Genomic DNA, 18,437 nt, shown 5'->3' with positions numbered 1-18,437 from the left:
TAAAAATTTGATTTGTCAACAAGATCAAATTTTGAAAAACTTAGCCCACGTGATCTCAAAGGTCTCTTCCAGCTTCAATAAGCTGTGATTCTGTCAGAAACAAAAGAACTTACTAAAAAGTTGCTGTTTCATGAGGTGTTATGTTTTTCTGAAAAACGTACTGTATAAACCAAGCTTCACTCAGGAAACCAGAAGCTATTCTATAGATTCCAGGTATTGGAATTTGGAGGTTATACAACCATTGGAAGAGCTGGGAAGTAAAGGACAGAGCAGCCACCACTGGAAGTCACAAAAGCCAGTGCTGAAGACTTTGACCCGAAGCATTGAAGCAGGTGATTCTCCAGAATCTGTAGGAAGCCTCTGGGAATTTCACCTCTGAGCGCACATCTACTACAGCTCTACCCGCAGGGAATCATGGCTTCTGCTCTTCAACTTTCCAAATTTAGTGAGTGCTTGTCACTGGCAAATTGAGGGAAGGGGGTTTGGGGTTATGTAGTCTCTACTTTTCCTCTGTGATGTGGTGGGGACCTTAGAAGGGATGTTAGGCTGACCAAAATCCAACACACACACTAAACAGACCCAGATACCATCCCATCTTCTACCCACTTCCTTCTGTTCCATCCCTAAACAGATGCCGGGAGTCAACCAACCCGAGACTTGGATGGCTTTCCTCTGAAAGTGTGCTTCTCGATTGCAGGAGAGAAGAATCTGTAAAAGGAGTGTGTGTGGGGAGGGGGGGGGCTACAATGAGTTAAACAAATCAACATTGTTTACAAAAATGCCTGACTTTTTCAATGATTCCGGGCCTGATTTGCAAAGATTGTTGGGATGCTTGTTAGAGTTTTCAATTCCCCATTAGCATTTTGTAAGCCAACGAGTCCCTGAGATTCAAATCCTGTGACCAGCACATGAAGCTATAAAACATTGTTCTGCTGATGCAGTAATTGCCTGACATGGCTACCTGGTTCCAGCTCATGCTTAGTATGCAAATCTGCTCCAAGAATGCATTTGACAGTCACTTTTCGGTCCACAGAAACTGCCCCTTGACAGAAAATGTATTCCTAAAATGACTTCCTATTTTTTGCCTTTTAAAACTAAAGCTTGCATGTCCAATGGTAGCTGAGAGCAACAGCATATGCTTATAATTATGATTACCATCAGGGAATTCAACCTTACGGAGGGAAGGGAAAGAGGCCCGCTGAGGGGGAGCGCAAAAGCTCTGAAATACAGCAGAGGAAACAAGCCCAGCCGGGTTGGCTATTTCCTGGGTAACGGGAGAAACTTGACTGAGGAAAGCAGTGCTGGTTTCACTCCAAACTCTAAAGAAATGTTGTGTGGGCAGAATGAGAAATGCTGACAAACGTAATCAAGCTTTAGGGATCTGCTTTCCATGGTGGGCTGCAGGAGCCCTCACAGAAAGCCAGCCCTGTCCCAAGCAGCTGCCCCAGCGTGGACCTTTAAATCAGGTGGCCACGTGCTCCAGCCCTGTGCGACCAATGTGCTGCTCTGCTCTCACGGAGGGGTTTGCGTGCCCTTACTTCTCGGCTCCTCTGGTTCCCTATCATATTTCTAGATTCCAAGCATGAGTTTTCAATCAAAGAAACAAGTCTTTGAATCCCAGCCCTCATGCTGCATGATTTGGGCAGGTAATGTATCTTCTTTCACCTTCAGCCTTTCAAATGGGGATGATAATGCTCCCTTCCCAGAACCGTCATGAGAATTAAACAAAATAGATGATGTAAAGGAATGCCAGTGTCCACTGGCCACTTAATCAACAATGCCCGCTGTTATCGTTCCTTTGTTTGGTTGGCTCCTGAGCTTCTTGGTATTGGCTACTACTTACGGTTCCTGTCTTATTATTAAATAATTTATTGAACATTTATTTATTGAATTATACTATGTGCCAGACACACTGAAGCCATAATGGGTTGTATGTAGGACAAATATAGTCCCTATTCACTGTCTAATAGGAGAAACAGATGAATGAATAGGACATTGCCATAAACTAGATGGGGCAGGGGGCAGCAGGGTGCTAGAGAAACACCTAAGAGGGAAATTTTATCCAGGCTTGGGGACCAGAGAATGCTTCCTGGTGGAGGTGACTTCTGAGTTATACCTGAATCATGCATTGGATCGAACCAGATACAGGAGGGTGTGGAGGAGCAGAGGGAAGAAAGGAGAGATATAGCTTCAGTTCACAGTGAGTGTGAAGGCCATGGTGAGGACAGCATGAAGTGCTTGCTAACTGAAACAAGTTCCGTGTGGGTGAATGGGGCCACGGAGGCCGAGAGAGGGACCGTGACCAGCCCATGGGTCACATAGCCAGCTGATGGGCAAGTGGCTTAGGTGTCCCTTCCTCTTCTGAAGTCTACATGCTTGTTAGGCCCTTTCCTCTCTGGGTGCCTGTCTTCTCCCTGCCCCTCCATTCCCTGGTATTCTTGTCATGAATCCAGCAGATTCTCACTGTGTGACTTTGGGCAAGACATTTCATTGTCTAGGAATTTCACATTTCCTTGACTATTTTGCAAAGATCAATGATCACCCTATTTTTAAATGTATTCTGAAAAATATAAAGAAAGTGACCGCATGGCAAGTGGGGCCAGGGTCAGTAATATATGGAGAGAGGCAGAGAAGGCTGGAGTTGGAAGAAGGACCATGGAAACCTCTGTCTACTAAACATGTCCAAAGTTCTCAGCCATTGCTCTAGACTCCTCTGATTCCCCAGAGTCACTTCATTTAATTCTCATATGCCGTGAGAGGCAGTCTGGTCTAATGCCTTTGCAAACAGACATACTGGAGTTGAAACCCCATCCACGCAGAGCCAGTGTCAAGTTACTTACCCTCTATGAAGTTTCCCCATATGTATGAGACAATAAACTTATCTGGCAATGTTGTTAAAAAGACTGAATTATCAGATTTGTGGTTACCAGATGTGGCGGGTGGGAGGAGGGGGAGTTAGATGAAAGTAGTCAAAAGGTACAAAATTCCAGTTATAAGTACTAGGGATGTAATGTACAAAAATAAATATAATGAACACTCATATGTTATATATGAAAGTTGTTAAAGGAGTAAATTCTGAGTTCTCATCACAGAAAATTTTTTTTATTTCTTTAATTTTGTTTTTATATGAGATGATGGGTGTTCACTGAACTTGTGACAATCATTTCATGGTGTATGTAAGACAAATCGTTATGCTGTACACCTGAAGCTTACACAGGGCTGTACATCACTTATATCTCAATAAAATTCAAAGAAAAAATTAAAATTGAAAAAGAACAATAGGGGCTTCCCTGGTGGCGCAGTGGTTGAGAGTCCGCCTGCCAACGCAGGGGACACGGGTTTGTGGCCTGGTCCGGGAGGATCCCACATGCCGCGGAGCAGCTGGGCCCATGAGCCATGGCTGCTGAGCCTGTGCGTCTGGAGCCTGTGCTCCGCAACAGGAGAGGCCACAACAGTGAGAGGCCTGCATACCAAAAAAAAAAAAAAAAAAAAAGAACAATAAATTAAATGCAATAAACTATGTAAAGTGTCCAGCACATAGTATGCACTAAATAAATATTAATCCCCTTGTTCTTGGTTCTACAAGCAGTTGAGCCAAAGAAAATCACTCAAAAACACAATGCCACACTTGGTGTCAACTCATTTTTTTCTTTTTTCTCCCTCCCTCCTTTTTTTTAAAAAAATTAATTTCTTTTTACTTTATTTACTTATTTTTGGCTGCGTTGGGTCTTCATTGCTGTGCGTGGGCTTTCTCTAGTTGTGGCGAGCGGGAGCTACTATTCATTGTGGTACGCATGCTTCTCATTGCAGTGGCTTCTGTTATGGCAGGCATGGGCTCTAGGCCTGCGGGCTTCAGTAATTGTAGCACGTGGGCTCAGTAGTTGTGGTTCTCAGGCTCTAGAGCGCAGGCTCAGTAGTTGTGGCACACGGGCTTAGTTGCTCCGCGGCATGTGGGATCTTCCCAGACCAGGGCTGGAACCCATGTCCCCTGCATTGGCAGGTGGATTCTTAATCACTGCACCACCAGGGGAGCCCTTCTCTCCCTTCTTTTTTACTGAGATATAGCTGACATACAGCACTGTATAAGTATCAGCATAATGATTTGACTTACACATGGTGTCACCTTTAAGTCCACTTTTTCCATCATCTCTCCTAATCATTTCCTCCCCTTAACTTAGCATAATATCCAGTGTAGATATTCTACTTAGCCTTTTAGTTCAGAAGGACAAGGTTTGGCTCAGCTTAACTAGAGAAAGGAAAGAGGCATATTCCAAAAAAAAAAAAAGCAGGAATCTTGACTGTTTAACCAGGTACCATAAGAAGACAGCAGGCTTCATGGCCACAGAGATAGAATTTAGAAGATGAATGTCCACTCTAAATCCAAAGATACTTTGCCTCCAACAACCCCCATCCGCAGAGGAGTTCACTGATCACCCCTTAGATCTCATGCATTATTATGACTTCGTTTACCTTCTTGGACTCTTCTCTCTGTATGGCTTTTAATGTTAGCTTACTACAAATTGGCCAAGTGTACCTCCCTCAGAGAGAAATGTGATTGGCCTCGTTAGCCACTGTAGTCTCTGCTGGGCCCAGCTTTCAAACCAAACCACCTCATAAAAGCTACTCTCTAGCCTAGACATCAGAGACACTTGAGATCACTGCCTACTCCAAAACACTGAGGCCACGGGGCTAGAATTGTATGGTCTTATGTGAATGAATTCCTCATAGTTTGCTTGGAACTTTCCTGATTTGGGCATCAAAAGTCCTGCATCCCAGGAAAACCTTCAGTCATGGTTTTAAAATACAATGTCCCGTATCCTGGGAACCCCCTCAGTCCCAGGCCACCTGTGAAAGGTGGTCACCCTCTGCGGTCTCAGGACAGGAATTGCTGCTGAGAAGGTGTGGCTGAGGTATGACCGCACACAGAGTAAGGGTCAAGAACCCACATAGTAAGGATCCCACATAGTAAGGGTCAAGTAGCCTGCCAAAATCTTTCTGACATAGGAAGGCAAATCTGTCTCAAGAACCATTCATTGGCATGGGGGATTCAATTGATTTCTATTAAAACAAAGTTTAAAGTAAACTTTCTGGAATCAAAAATCTCTCTGACCTGGCAGTTTGGAAGTTTTAACCTTTTTAATCTGTCTCAAGTTTCTAAGCTCATAACCAAAATAGTACCACTTTGGTACAAATCAAATATGATAATCTGGCTCAAAAGAAAACGTTGATAAATTTAGTAAAGACTGAAAGTAGATTTATAGTATAAGGAGACCACAGACATAATCAAGGTCCCCCAGGCTGTGAAAAGTGGTATATGTGCTGATGATCCATTATCATTCTTTCATTCACTCCTTAAACTAACATTTAGTAGGAAAATTTATTGGGCGATCACCACATACCAAGTTAGCCAGAGTTAGCCAAACTGTGAGAGTTGAGGAAGAGTACAGTCCTTCAGACTGCCAAGCCTGCTCAAGACTTCTAATGCCAACTGGAAGTCTGAGAGTTTTCCAAAACTACCCTTAGGTTTGATACAGGCATACTTGGGAGATATTATGGGTTCAGTCCCAGATCACCACAATAAAGCAAATATCACAGTAGAATGAGTCACACACAATTTTTTTGGTATCCCAGTGCATATAAAAGTTAGGTTACACTATAATGTAGTCTATTAAGTGTGTAATAGCTTCTTATTATGACTAAAAATATACATACCTTAATTTAAAAATACTTTATTGCTAAATAATGTTAGACATCTGAGCCTTCAGCAAGTCATAATCCTTTTGCAATAATATAACATGAAAGATCACTGATCACAGATCACCATAACAAATATAATAATAATGAAAAGTTTGAAATATTGTGAGAATTACCAAAATGTGACGCAGAGACACGAAGTAAGCAAATGTTGTTGGAAAAATGGCACCTATAGACTTGTTCGAGGCAGGGTTGCCACAAAACGACAGTTTGTAAAAAGCACAATATCTGTGAAGCACAGTAAAGTGAAGAGCAATAAAATGTGTTATGCTTGTAATTTGCTAGGACTCAGAACTCCCTGAAAACTATTATACTCACAGTTACAGTTTATTACTGGGAAAGGAAGAGATTCATAAACTCTGGGAGGGTTCAAAGGAAGAAGCCTCATTTTTTCCTCAGGATGCATCACCCTCCAGCACTGCTGTGTACCCATACACACTCATGGCCAACCTGGGAAGCTAACCCAAGTTTTAGTGACCAGAGATTTTATTGGGGCTGCATTTCTTAGGCATGACTGATTGACTGAGTACTCATACAGTTGAACTCACTTCTTAGCTACCCCCACCCCCCATGGAGTTTGGGCTGACATAATATGGCTTGAGGAGCCCACCATTGTTCACCTCACTAGCATAATAAACTCTCACTCCCATCACTCAGGAAATCCCAAGGGTTTAGAGGTTACCTCTCAAGAGCCAGGGACAAAGACCAGACCTCACTTTGGGCAAGGCCAAGTTCTTAGCTACACGCAGCCCTATGGTGTGCATTTTGTATTCATCATCTCATTTAATCCTTATAAATCTGTATGTAGTATTGTTATCCCCATCATTTAACGAGGAAACAAAGGCTTAGAGTAATTGCCTACTTCTGGGTAATAGTGGAGCTGGGATTAGCACCAGTTCTGTTTGGCCTCAGAGTCTGAGCTCTTATCCACCATATAGTGCAGCTACCAGCTGTCCAGGATTTGTGCTAAACTTTGGAGATGAAAAGGCATAGTCCATGTATCTATCAGGGACTACACATACTTGTTAATTAAGGAGACTTTGATAAAGGAACCATTTTAAAAAGTATAAACAATGGCATGGGATGGTGCAGTACCCTGGTACTAGCAACAGTGGAGAACTGTTACCTCCCCCAGGCCTCAGTGGACAAGGGGAGCCAGGGATCAGGGAATCCCAGAGACAGGAGATATAGCCACTGGACAGGAACTGTGGTCTCTGGTAGGGGAATGCAAATACAGCCAATGTACAATCTGGTAGGGGAGATAACCCCAATCTCATGCTCCATCCTCCCTCATATTTTCCATCATTGTCTCCCATTGGCTGAAACTTCCTGGATGCCTAGGACAAGAGATCTTGTAGATGTAGTCCATACACAGTCCTGACAGAGATCAGGGTGGAAAAGTATGGAAATTAGATCTGGAGAGATAAATGGAAAATATTCTGCACCCATTTGCTCTCCACAAACTCGTATTATAACAGAACAGAAAAACATGTAAATGCATAATTGCAACCCAGGGGATGAGTATAATCTTTAACAGAGAGAGAGAGAGGTAGAAACTAAGTGCAGTGGAAGAACTAAATAAATCATCACTAGGAAAGAAACACTTGCACCTTAACTTGAAGGATGAGTAGATCATCATTTGGGCAAGAGAAGGATAGATAATATTTTTTTGAATCAGCAAAGACATGGAAGTCTGAAACAGTATAGAAAACTCTATATATTCATCAGGCTTAGTGTAGACTTTCCAAGGAGAAACAACTGGTGATGAGGTCGTGAAGTTAAACCGGGGCCAGACCATGGAGAGACCTTCAAGTACCTCATTAAGTAAAGAGTGTTTTGTTCCCCCTAAGGCAATGGGGAGACATTGAATAATTTTATAAGATTTTAATTTAAGAAATTTTCTTCTGGTAATTGGGAAAATGGATTAGATAAATATAATTTGGTGGCAAAAAATCTTTTAGGAGACTTGCAATGGCTTAAGTGAGAACTAAGGAAGATGTAGTGTAGGGAGAAGATCTGATAAGGCTCCCTAGATGCAGAGGTAGAAAGTGAAAAGCACGTGCAGATTACTGGCTTGAAGTGGAGCCAGGACCACTTAGGAAGCTGATGACGCAATGAAAAGGAAGATCTTTGCTAACAGCCTGTGATGATAAACAGTACTTAGGTATCTAGATATTAGGCATTTGAAAAGGCAAACACTTTTCTAGCAACATCACACCATAAGATATTCTTATCTCCTGAGTGAGAAGCTTGAAGAGAAACTCTTACTAGATGAGTGTTGTATATGGGCTTCTGAATCTAAATGGTTATGGATTTATAAAATTGTAAGACTAGTAGGAAAAAAGCAATTAGATAATGGAAAAATAAATAATAAAGAAAAGTTAACTGCAGTGGATGAACTTTTAAGTTGCCTGGAAAATCTTTGCACTCTCAAGAGTGAACTCTGAGTAGTAACAGACTTAAAAATGGAAAACTGTCTTTAGTGGCCCTATAAGCACTGTGAAGAAGGAAGCTTCCAAACTGACCTAGTTTGGGATTTATTTAGCTAACAAACCCTGATTTAGTACTTAGTATGTGCTAGGCACTATAAGTCATATTATATTATATTATATTAGTATGTACCAGGCACTATATATCATATTAATATTAATCATATTAAATTATATCAATCTCTTTTGATCCTCATAAAAACTGTGTCACCATTATTATTATTATTATTATTAGAGTCTCCATAATATAAAAGGATTCTGCTTCTTTTTCCTATCCCTATCCAGGCTGGGTTGACATGAACAATAATGCAGTTTCTGCACAGCCCAAATATGCCTGTGTTAAGAAATGTAACAGGAACAAAAATGTTGGAGGTTCCAACATGCCTTTGCTGCAGGATCTGCTTAATAATGAGTGATATACATTTGAAGTAGTCCCCTGGCTCAAGGAGGTTAGATATGGATAAAAGAATGGAACTTCCCATCAAATATCGATAACCTGAGATCATTTGGGAGGTAGGGGAGTAGGGTGCCACACATGTGAATTCACCAACTATAGCCTTACTTTCTCTCCCTTTTCCTGAGTTTGGAAACTTGAAGTTTAGCCAGTCAGGGCTCCTGTCCCCAGAAAGCTAAGATCCAGACAATAATTCTGCATAGAACCTGAGGCTTCCCAGGGCCATCTTCATAAAGCTACCTCTTCATCCTACCCCAGGCTCAAACCAGACTCCTGCAGCCCCATCTAGGATATCTGAACTCTTTCTAGCTAATCCCAAATTTATCAGGAAATTTGTCCCTGATAAAAGAGACTCATTCTCTGGTGTTGGTTCTAGCTGTCTTTTTCTCAGACAAATAGGCCAGATCAAGCTATTCATCTTGGTTGCCTAAGAAATCAGTGGAAAAAATAGTAAAATCAGAACAACATGGGCTTGGGGCTTGAATAGAATTGAGTTCAATGCTAGAATAACCACTTATTAGCTATGTGTCCTTGAGCAAGTTATTTCACATCTCGGAGTCTTAATTTCAAAATATGTAATGTTGAGGGTGCCAGTAATTACCAACAAGTGTTGTAAAGATGAAAGCAGGATCCCCTGTAAAGAGAGCCTATTGCAGTTGTTGGCAAATATTAAGTACTTAATAAGGTACTTGGGAGGAATTAGAGGGATTATCTCTGCCTAGCTTGTTTCCATATCCAAAAAGATCTTTCTCTCAGGTAGCAGAACAGGTGACACTAGAGAGAATTCATTGGTGACCCCTCCCACCCAGGACTAGCCTAGAAAAGAATACCACTCACAGTTGTATGTACTTTAAGTAACATTTGCCATTGTGATATTGTGATCTATAAGGAATATATATTTGATCTTCATCCCATTCCTGGCGCAGAGCTCTAAAAACCCTTGGAATTTCCCAAGTGAGGAAAGCAATAAAAACTGTCTTTTGTTATGTTAATGAGGTGACTTTTGGAAAGCCCCTAGGTAACAATGGAGGCTGGTTGCCAGGGGTACCAATTTTGTGAATAGAGGGTTGGAACTTTCAATCCCTACCCTAGACCCCCAGGGAGGAGGGTGGGGCTGAAAGTTGAGTTCCATCACCAATGGCCAATGACTTAATCAATCATGCCTATGTAATGAAGCCTCCATAAAACCCCAAAAGGACATGGTTCAGAGACCTCCAGGTTGGTGAACCAGAACACATCCACATGCTGCCATGCTGGGCCCCAAATTCCATGGAGACAAAAACTCCTGCATTTGAGATCTTTGAGTCCTCACCCTAGGAATCTTTTCATCCAGCTGTGGATTCATATAACTGGTTTTCTGAGTTCTGTGAGCTGCTCTAGCAAATTAATCAAACCCAAGAAGGGGGCTCATAGGAATCTCTGATTTGTATCCAGCTGGTCAGCAGTACAAGTAACAACTCGGACTTGTGATTGGCATCTGTAGTGGGTGCAGTCTTATGGGACTGAGCCCTTAACCTGTTGAATCTGATGCTATCCCCAGGCAAATAGTGTCAGAATTGAATTGAATTGTGGGACAGCCAGCTGGTGTCCGAGAATTGTTTGGTTTGGGGAAGAAACCTACACATTGGAATTGGTGCTGGAACCAGAATTGTAGCCATCAGTGTAAACATAAAGAATGTCTTGGATTCAAAGTTCCTTATGTAGACTGAATCACCACATATCTTTATAGAGTGGAGAAGACCTGCCCCAGCGGCCTTGGAATTAGGCACTTGAGTTCAAATTCTGGCTCTGCCTTGAGCAGTCATGTGACCAGGCCATCACCTCCTCTCTTGAGCCTCAGTTTCTCTTTCTTATATGGAACCAGTAATTACAACTTTGAAGAGCAAATAAATTTTTGCCAGGAACAAACGACATCATTGACATGGATACAACATAAAGTAGGGGCTCAATACATTGGCATTGTCTTCTCAGAGGAGACCAGATTAATACTATCATCCACACAAACAACTGTACCCTTACCTGTTATTTCTAATCCTTGAACTTTGATATGTTTTGGGAAAACGACTTGTTGATATTTGGACACGTTAACATGGTTTTGTTTTACAAGCTGCCAGTACTAATCGTTGTCTCTGCACTTTCATCGTATTTTTGAGCTTTTACGTAAACTTCTTTTCTGTGTTAATGTGACCTTTCAAACCCCCGTTCCCTGAGCATTTGAGGCAAGATGAGGATATGTAGAGTGATGAAGTTGAACTTACGCCTTTTTTCATTGAGAGGAAAGCGAGTCCAGGCAAATGGCTTCCGTGCTAGAAAAGCCTATTAAAATATTAAATGAGGAGTTAGTGACAGGTTTAACTAGCCTCTTGTGGCAAACCTCCAAATCTTAACTTACTAAGGCTGGTTTTGGCTGTAACAGACCAGCTGTCACAATCTGTGTGAGACCATTAATTACATACAAGAGCACTGATAAATTAACGCCTAATGACTGGAAAAAATTAGGAGTTCTTGTTTGTTTAATGCACTCTCTTCCCACTTTTAAAGGAGTCCCATAGGAAAATGACATTGAATGAAATTTGTGGAGGTGTGAACGTTGAATAAAATGAACAGTCACAAATATCTGAGTGTAGCTCTCACAACTGAAACCTGGGTGATGTTCCTAGTAGGCAACTTTTGCAGTGGGAGTTCCTCTCCTGGCATCTTACATTCTTGTCCTGGGAGACCACTCTTCATGGGCCAGGTGGGCTTATAATAAGGCCCTTTTTGTGCTTTACTAACTGAGGAACTTTGGATCTGTTCCAAAATATAGCACCTTATTCTGAATATCTGCACTATAATGATAGTAGCTACCATTTATTGAGCACTTATGAAGTGACAGGCAATTGCAAAACCTGGAGATTCTCTTACTGATTAAAGCATGATGTTAATAGGACATAAGGAGTGAAGTAGTACACTAAGGCAGGAGAACCTATGACCTAGACTTGAAGGATATAGAGGAGGAGAAGAGAGGAGTTGGGATATTTCAGCCTTGTCCCCAATGCCCCAGAGGGTCAGCTGAATTTGGACCAACTCTGGCTAATACAGAGCCCCTTGAATTATCAGATCTGTCAAATAGAGAGAAAGGAAAATAGTTCCTGCTACTTTATTCTCAGTTTATTACTACAGATGACAGCCGACTGATGTGGGTGGACTAGGAAACAGACCTGCTAGGATTTGACTTCATGATAGTAATTTGGAGCCTATATAGATTGATCGTATTAATGGCCTCTTATCTCATTCCTCAATGTTCCCAGTGCATGTGACTTTGCAGTTCTTCTCACCAAAGAGGTGCAGTCTATTTCCTCACATTGAATATGGGTTGGCCTTGTGACTTGCTATGGCTGATAAAAAGCAGCAGAAGTGACCACACTCCAGTTCTGAGCTTGGGTCTTAGGAGGCTTTGGCCATTTCTGCTGGTCCTTGCACTCCTGTAGTGCAATGAGAACATGCCTGGGATAGCTCGCTAGAGGAGGAGACACAAAAAGTAGAGCTGAGTTGTCATCATCATCCCAGATGAGGCCACCCAAGATCAGCTAACAGCCAACCAACCCCCAGACTTGAAGTAAGCCCAGCCTAGATCAGCAGAGCCATCTTGCTGACCTGGAACAGTCCGCGGATACATAAGCAAACCCAGCCAAGATCAGCTGCCCCCAACCCAAATCAGCTGAACCCTGAAGACACACAAGACAAATATACAATTATTGTTGTTTGTCACAGAGGATTTGTGGTTGTTCATCATGCAGCATCATTGTGGCTGTAGGGAAATTATACAGAGCCTTAAAGAAGCCACTGCTTCACTCTAGATTTTTAAGAACAAATTCATTAATGAGAGGATTATTGTAGTTCATGTCACAGGGCTCATGGTAAGAGGGTTAAGAGAAAGAATCTTAAACCTTATCCAGCCTGCCTATTCAATCTTAAATAGAAGTTCTAGCACATTCAGTTCCACTCAAGTGGCAAATATTTCCTCTTTAGCCAACCTTTAGTCAAGCTTCTCTGAACTCTCTGCTCAACTAGGCCTGAACTTGGGCTTCTGTCTCTGACCTTGTAGAGTCTAGTTTTAGCAAGAATGCTGCTAGTCAGTTTAGAGAGAATCCCCCATCCTCAATATCTGATCACTTGCAATATCTGGTTAGATTTCCACATCTCTCACCATCCCTTAGGTGATGTCTGATAACCCTAGCCTGCCTTCAGCAAGAAATATTTTGAGTTGGTTTAGCAAGAATCTCCCTATCCCTGATGTTTCCTTTTAGTAATTTTTCATCCACCTACCCTTACCCTGCTCCTTGGCTATAAATACCCATTTTTCTTTATTATATTTGGATTTGAACTTGATATCTCACCCCTACTGCAAAACCCTAGTAAAGTAGTCCCTACACCTACCACGATAGTATTGAATACAGTCTGCATTACCATTTTAAGAAGTGTCTGAATAATTGTTTCTTTAACACAAGACATATATATTGAATATCTAATATATGTAGGACAACTTGCTCAGCACAAATTTATTTGGAGGACTAATTCTCAATGGGAGGACACACTGGGGAAATAGAGCAGAACTGTGGTATGTAACTTCCCTCCTCCCTCTACACTGAGATGCTGTGGGTGATGGTTATGAACTCTGTAAATAGCCTCTCCTGCTAATGAGAGAAAGTTGTATCCCTCAGGTATGTTGGGTGGGAAAAAGTGAGAACCATCAACTTAATAAAGTCAGGGTTAAGTTTCTTTTGTCAAATATAACCATCATTTGTTGAAAATGGAGGACTCCTATGTGTTATTATAGTCATACCTGCCAAACAATAAGGAAAAGAATGACAATGCTCATGAGTTCCCTTGATATACAGGCCTTGTTTTGCAGCAGGCTCACTCAGTCAATGTTTTCACACTATAAAAATTCCCAGATAGATAAAAAGTCTTCCTTTAGCCAATAGATGATTATTCATTCAAAAAAAAAAACTATAAACTAGGCTTTCAATAATGAATTTTTTCTTGATTCCTTAACATAAACATAGCATCAGGTGTTTGCTTATTAAATGCCATGCTTGAGACCAAGACCTATGGTGAGATTCATAACCCAAGTGTGGATTAGCAGATGACTAAGCTTGGATCCTGAGTCTGCACAAGAATATGAGTAGTAAGTAACCAAAAAAGTTGGCTAAAACACTCACTACCTAAAATTTCTAGTGTGCATTGCTAAAATTCATAAAATCCCTTTAACTTTTAGGAAGACCCTTGGTGATGGACAGAATCCTCCCTATGATGGTCAGTTTTCTGTGTCGGTGTGGCCGGGCTAGTGTACCCAGTGATTTAACCAAATATTAATCTAGGTTTGCCATGAAGGTACTTTGCAGATGTGGTTAGCATCTATAATCAGGACACCTTAAATAAAGGAGATACCCTTGCTAATGTGGGTAGGCTTGAGCCAGTTGATTGAAGGCCTTAAGAGCAAAAACTAAAGTTTTTCAGAGAAGAAGAAATTCTGCCTCAAGATTAAAATCAGTTCCTGCATGTGTTTCCAACCAGCCAGCCTGCCCTATAAATTTTGGACTTTCCAGCCCCAATAACCATGGAAGGCAATGTCTTAAAATAAATCTCTTAATATATATACACATATATATGTAATACATAGATATATATGTAATATATGTACATACTATGTAGGTAATACATGTTACATATGTAATATATATATTGTTATATATTATAATATATATATCTCCTCTCTGGAGAACCCTGACTGATACAGTACATAAATTTAAACCTCCATCACCATCACAAAATTAACTTCTACAGTCCTGAACCACTTGCACCTATTTTGCACCCAACATATGAAATCACTTCTGATACATTTGCTTCTAACCACTTTTATGGTCTTAGGATTTGGACTTGAAATTGGATTCTGTATTCTTTGCTGTGACCTTTTGTAGGAGGCGCTGTTTGCTTTCTGCCCAGATCCACTTGGATCACTTTAACTTCGCTTTGTGTCCTTCCCCAGAATTTTGGGTGATTTTACTTCTGAGGGTCCACATCTGTGACTCTCTTTGGAGGTCCTCCCTTGAGTTACTGAAGCCTCTTTCTCCACAAGCTCAGAAGACTAAGCGTTTATATCCTCCTGTGTGGCTCTTAGCCAATGACTGCTGGTATGGGAATATGAAAGTCCAGCTCCTGTGCCTTAAGTTGGGGTAAACTCTGAAAGGTAATTTGTACTCCAGAGGTCCCCTATGGAATTGGACTCAGGCTGGGACTTTCCCTGAAACAGTATCCTTGCTTGATTTCATGCCATTTCTGGTCCTGCTTCCTTACTGCCTTACCAGTATCTTCTAGAAATGCTTCCTTATCTCAGGGTTTATTTCTGGCAAATTCAGCCTAGGACACCCTTTCCATTCTCCTTTGTCTGTGATCCAGATTCTTATTCTAGCTATGTTAGCTTGTGAGAGCCTGAAGAGATCACCTGTCTCTAATTCTGCAGACACTTCAATGAGGAGTGAAATGCTTAGTTGGTTCTGGCCCCATGAGTAGAATCCAGATGGGTCTGACAAAGTACTAAATATAGACTGCAAAAACAAAGGTAGAATTTCAGAATGACACATTCATAGCATCTCAGAGTTGGAAAAAACCTAAAGATATTTAATCCACAGTTCTACCTACTCATGAATTCCTTCTTCAGCCTCTCTGGAACGTGGTCACTCAGATCCCTTTTGAATGTTCTCTACTTTTTAAAACACTGAGTCTCATTGTTGAACAGTTCTGTTAGAAAGTTTAATCTCATGCTGAGTCAATCTATCCTCTTAAGAACTCTACCCATTTAAAATAAGAAGTCTTGCTGTTTATAAAAACTACATCATAGGAGGAAGGAGCCAGCAGTCCCAGTGACTGCACTCACCACAGTACAATTCCTTAACACAAAATTCTAGAAGTTTTCTTTTAAACATGAGTTTAATTCAAGATCTTGCTCATATTTGCCTGTTTTCTATAGGGGAGGAGGAGCCTCAAGTCACAAGATGGGGACGATAAGACATTTCAATGGTCAACAAGGCAGAGACTTGGAGCTTTAAGTTAGCAAACTTCAAAAAGGCAACTTGTAAGGGTGCTGATAACATATTTGAGAAGATCACCATCTCTATCCAATAAAACACTGAGGATCCACAAAAGGGGTTCCAATATTTGTGTAGCTAAGATACTCAAGTTCTGTAAAGAGTCACAGCAATTATCCAGAGGAAGTGAACATCAAGGATCTCTTTGCTGGGTGAAAATTTAACTTCTAGAAAACATGACATGAAATCTAGTGTTTATGTGGTGGCTGATTTCCATGAATACACAAAGTGGGTGTAATTCCTCATTTGATCACCTAACCCACTCTATAGCATTTGAGTTGAGTCCTAGCTTAAGGATCTTTCTGCCTGACTAACCATCTTCAGTGGTTCAGTTATTCTTTGAAATACACAGCAAGGCTCATTGCCCTCAGCCCACCTTCCCTTCTGCTCTATCTTCTGTCCCAGTGGCTCCCCTTCCTCTTCCTATCTGGGTTCATCTCTGCATCTTGCTGTCCTTCAAATTCTCTTCCTTTTCAAGGGCTGAAACTGCACTCTAAATGAATGTTAAATTCAATGTCCTTCCTCTGGCCTAAAGGCTGACAAAATTTGCCCCTACCAATAATCTGCCCTCAACTTCTCTGGTTCCTTCCCAGGTCCCCCATTCCAGCCTCACTGGTCTCCTCACTATTCTTCAAATATACCAGGCACCTCATGCTATGGGGCTCTTGCATCACTCTCTCTTCTGTCTGGAAATATCTACCCCAACAAATTTCCCTGGCTTCCTTACTTCCTAGAGACTTTTGCTCACATGTCACATTACTAGACAGACTTTCTCTGACCACCCTGGCACACTTCCTAATTCCCAACTTTGCTCTATTTTACTTAATGGTACTTGTCACCTCTTTAGATGTTTGTAAAGTGTATATGCTTATTCATTTATTGTTTTTCTCCCCCTATCAAAATATAATCACCAGAAGAGCAGAGAATTTGTCTATTTTGTTCATGGCTACCACCTGACAACTTAAACTATGTCTAGCATAGAGTGTAACTACTCAGTAAATATCTATTTAATAAAAAATAAATAAATTTACATGTCACCAAAGTTCATATCTTAAGGTGTTTCTTTTTTGCAATTTTTTGTTTGCAAAAGTAACACAATACTCTTGCATCTCTGCCCCTACTTACGTAGTTTTCCTCCCCCAAAGCAAACAATATAATAATTTTTTTATGTATCATACCAGGGACACTTTTTACATATACAGGAAAATATACATGAATATATATTTTTTATATGTTGGCCTACTATGCATTGTATTTTGCTAACTGAACGATATAAAATAGAATTAGTCCAAATCAGTATAAGTGAAAATACTTCATTTAAAAAATATTTGCTTGGGACTTCCCTGGTGGCGCAGTGGTTAAGAATCCACCTGCCAGTGCAGGAAACACGGGTTCGAGCCCTGGTCCGGGAAGATCCCACATGCCGCAGAGCAACTAAGCCCATGAGCCACAACTACTGAAGTCCATGTGCCTAGAGCTTGTACTCCGCAACAAGAGAAGCCACTGCAATGAGAAGCCCACATACAGGAACGAAGAGTAGCCCCCACTCACTGCAACTAGAGAAAGCCCGTGCGCAGCAACGAAGACCCAACACGGCCAAAAATAAATAAATAAATAAATAAATAAATTTATTTATTAAAAAAAAAATTTGCTTGGTCTTCCCTTGAAAGGATGTACCATAACTGATTTAACTAGTTCCCTGTTGATAGACAGGTAGGCTGTTTCTGTTGTATGTTTTCTTTGTACCTTTATTATTTTGATTATTTTCAAATATTGAGTTGGACCATATAAAATTGTAGACAGTGAACGATTTTTGGTTTACCTAAACAACAGTGTCATTTGATTCATCCTAATTTTCATTAAAAGGATAAATACCTAGAAGTGAAAATCCTGGAGTAAAGGAGATGGACATTTGTAAAATGAATGAATGTTGCCAAATCGTCCTTCAAGGAGAATGCGTGTTTACATTCCCAGTGCGTCAGAGTTCCTATTTCTCCACACTCCCTGCTGGCACAGAATGTAATTAAATGTTCCTAACTTTATCAATGTGATAAGAAGAAAATGGTACCTCCCAGATTTAATTTGCCTTTCTTTTATTACTAGGCTGAGCATTTCTTTACATGTACAAGAACCGTTTGTGTTTCTGATTTTGTGAACTGTCTATTGAAATCTTCTGCCTATTTTTCTTTTAGATTTTTGTCCTTTTCTTATTGATTTGTAGAGGCTCTTTATAAGAGAGGATCTGTATATTTGCAATCTGAATTGCAAATATTTTCTCCTACTTTGTATTTTGTTTTTGACTTTATTTTTTATTTGCACTATTCTACTTTTACATTTATGTGGTTAAATTTATGAGTTTTTCATATTGGTTTTGTGTTGTGATAAAAAATTACTTCCTCTATCCAAGATTATTTTGAAAGAATTTTCATATTTTCTTCTAGTATTTTCTAGATTCAATTTGTATTGAATCTTCTAAAAATATAGAACTCATTTTTATGTATGAGGTGTGGTCAGTAGCCAGATGTATATTTTTTTCAGATGGCTACTGAATTTTTCCCAACTCCATTTTTTTTTTTTTTTTTTTTTTTTTTTGTGGTATGCGGGCCTCCC

Source organism: Physeter macrocephalus, chromosome 7 (assembly GCF_002837175.3).
Source record: "Physeter macrocephalus isolate SW-GA chromosome 7, ASM283717v5, whole genome shotgun sequence".
Lineage (NCBI taxonomy): Eukaryota > Metazoa > Chordata > Mammalia > Artiodactyla > Physeteridae > Physeter > Physeter macrocephalus.
This window is presented reverse-complemented; position numbering follows the sequence as displayed.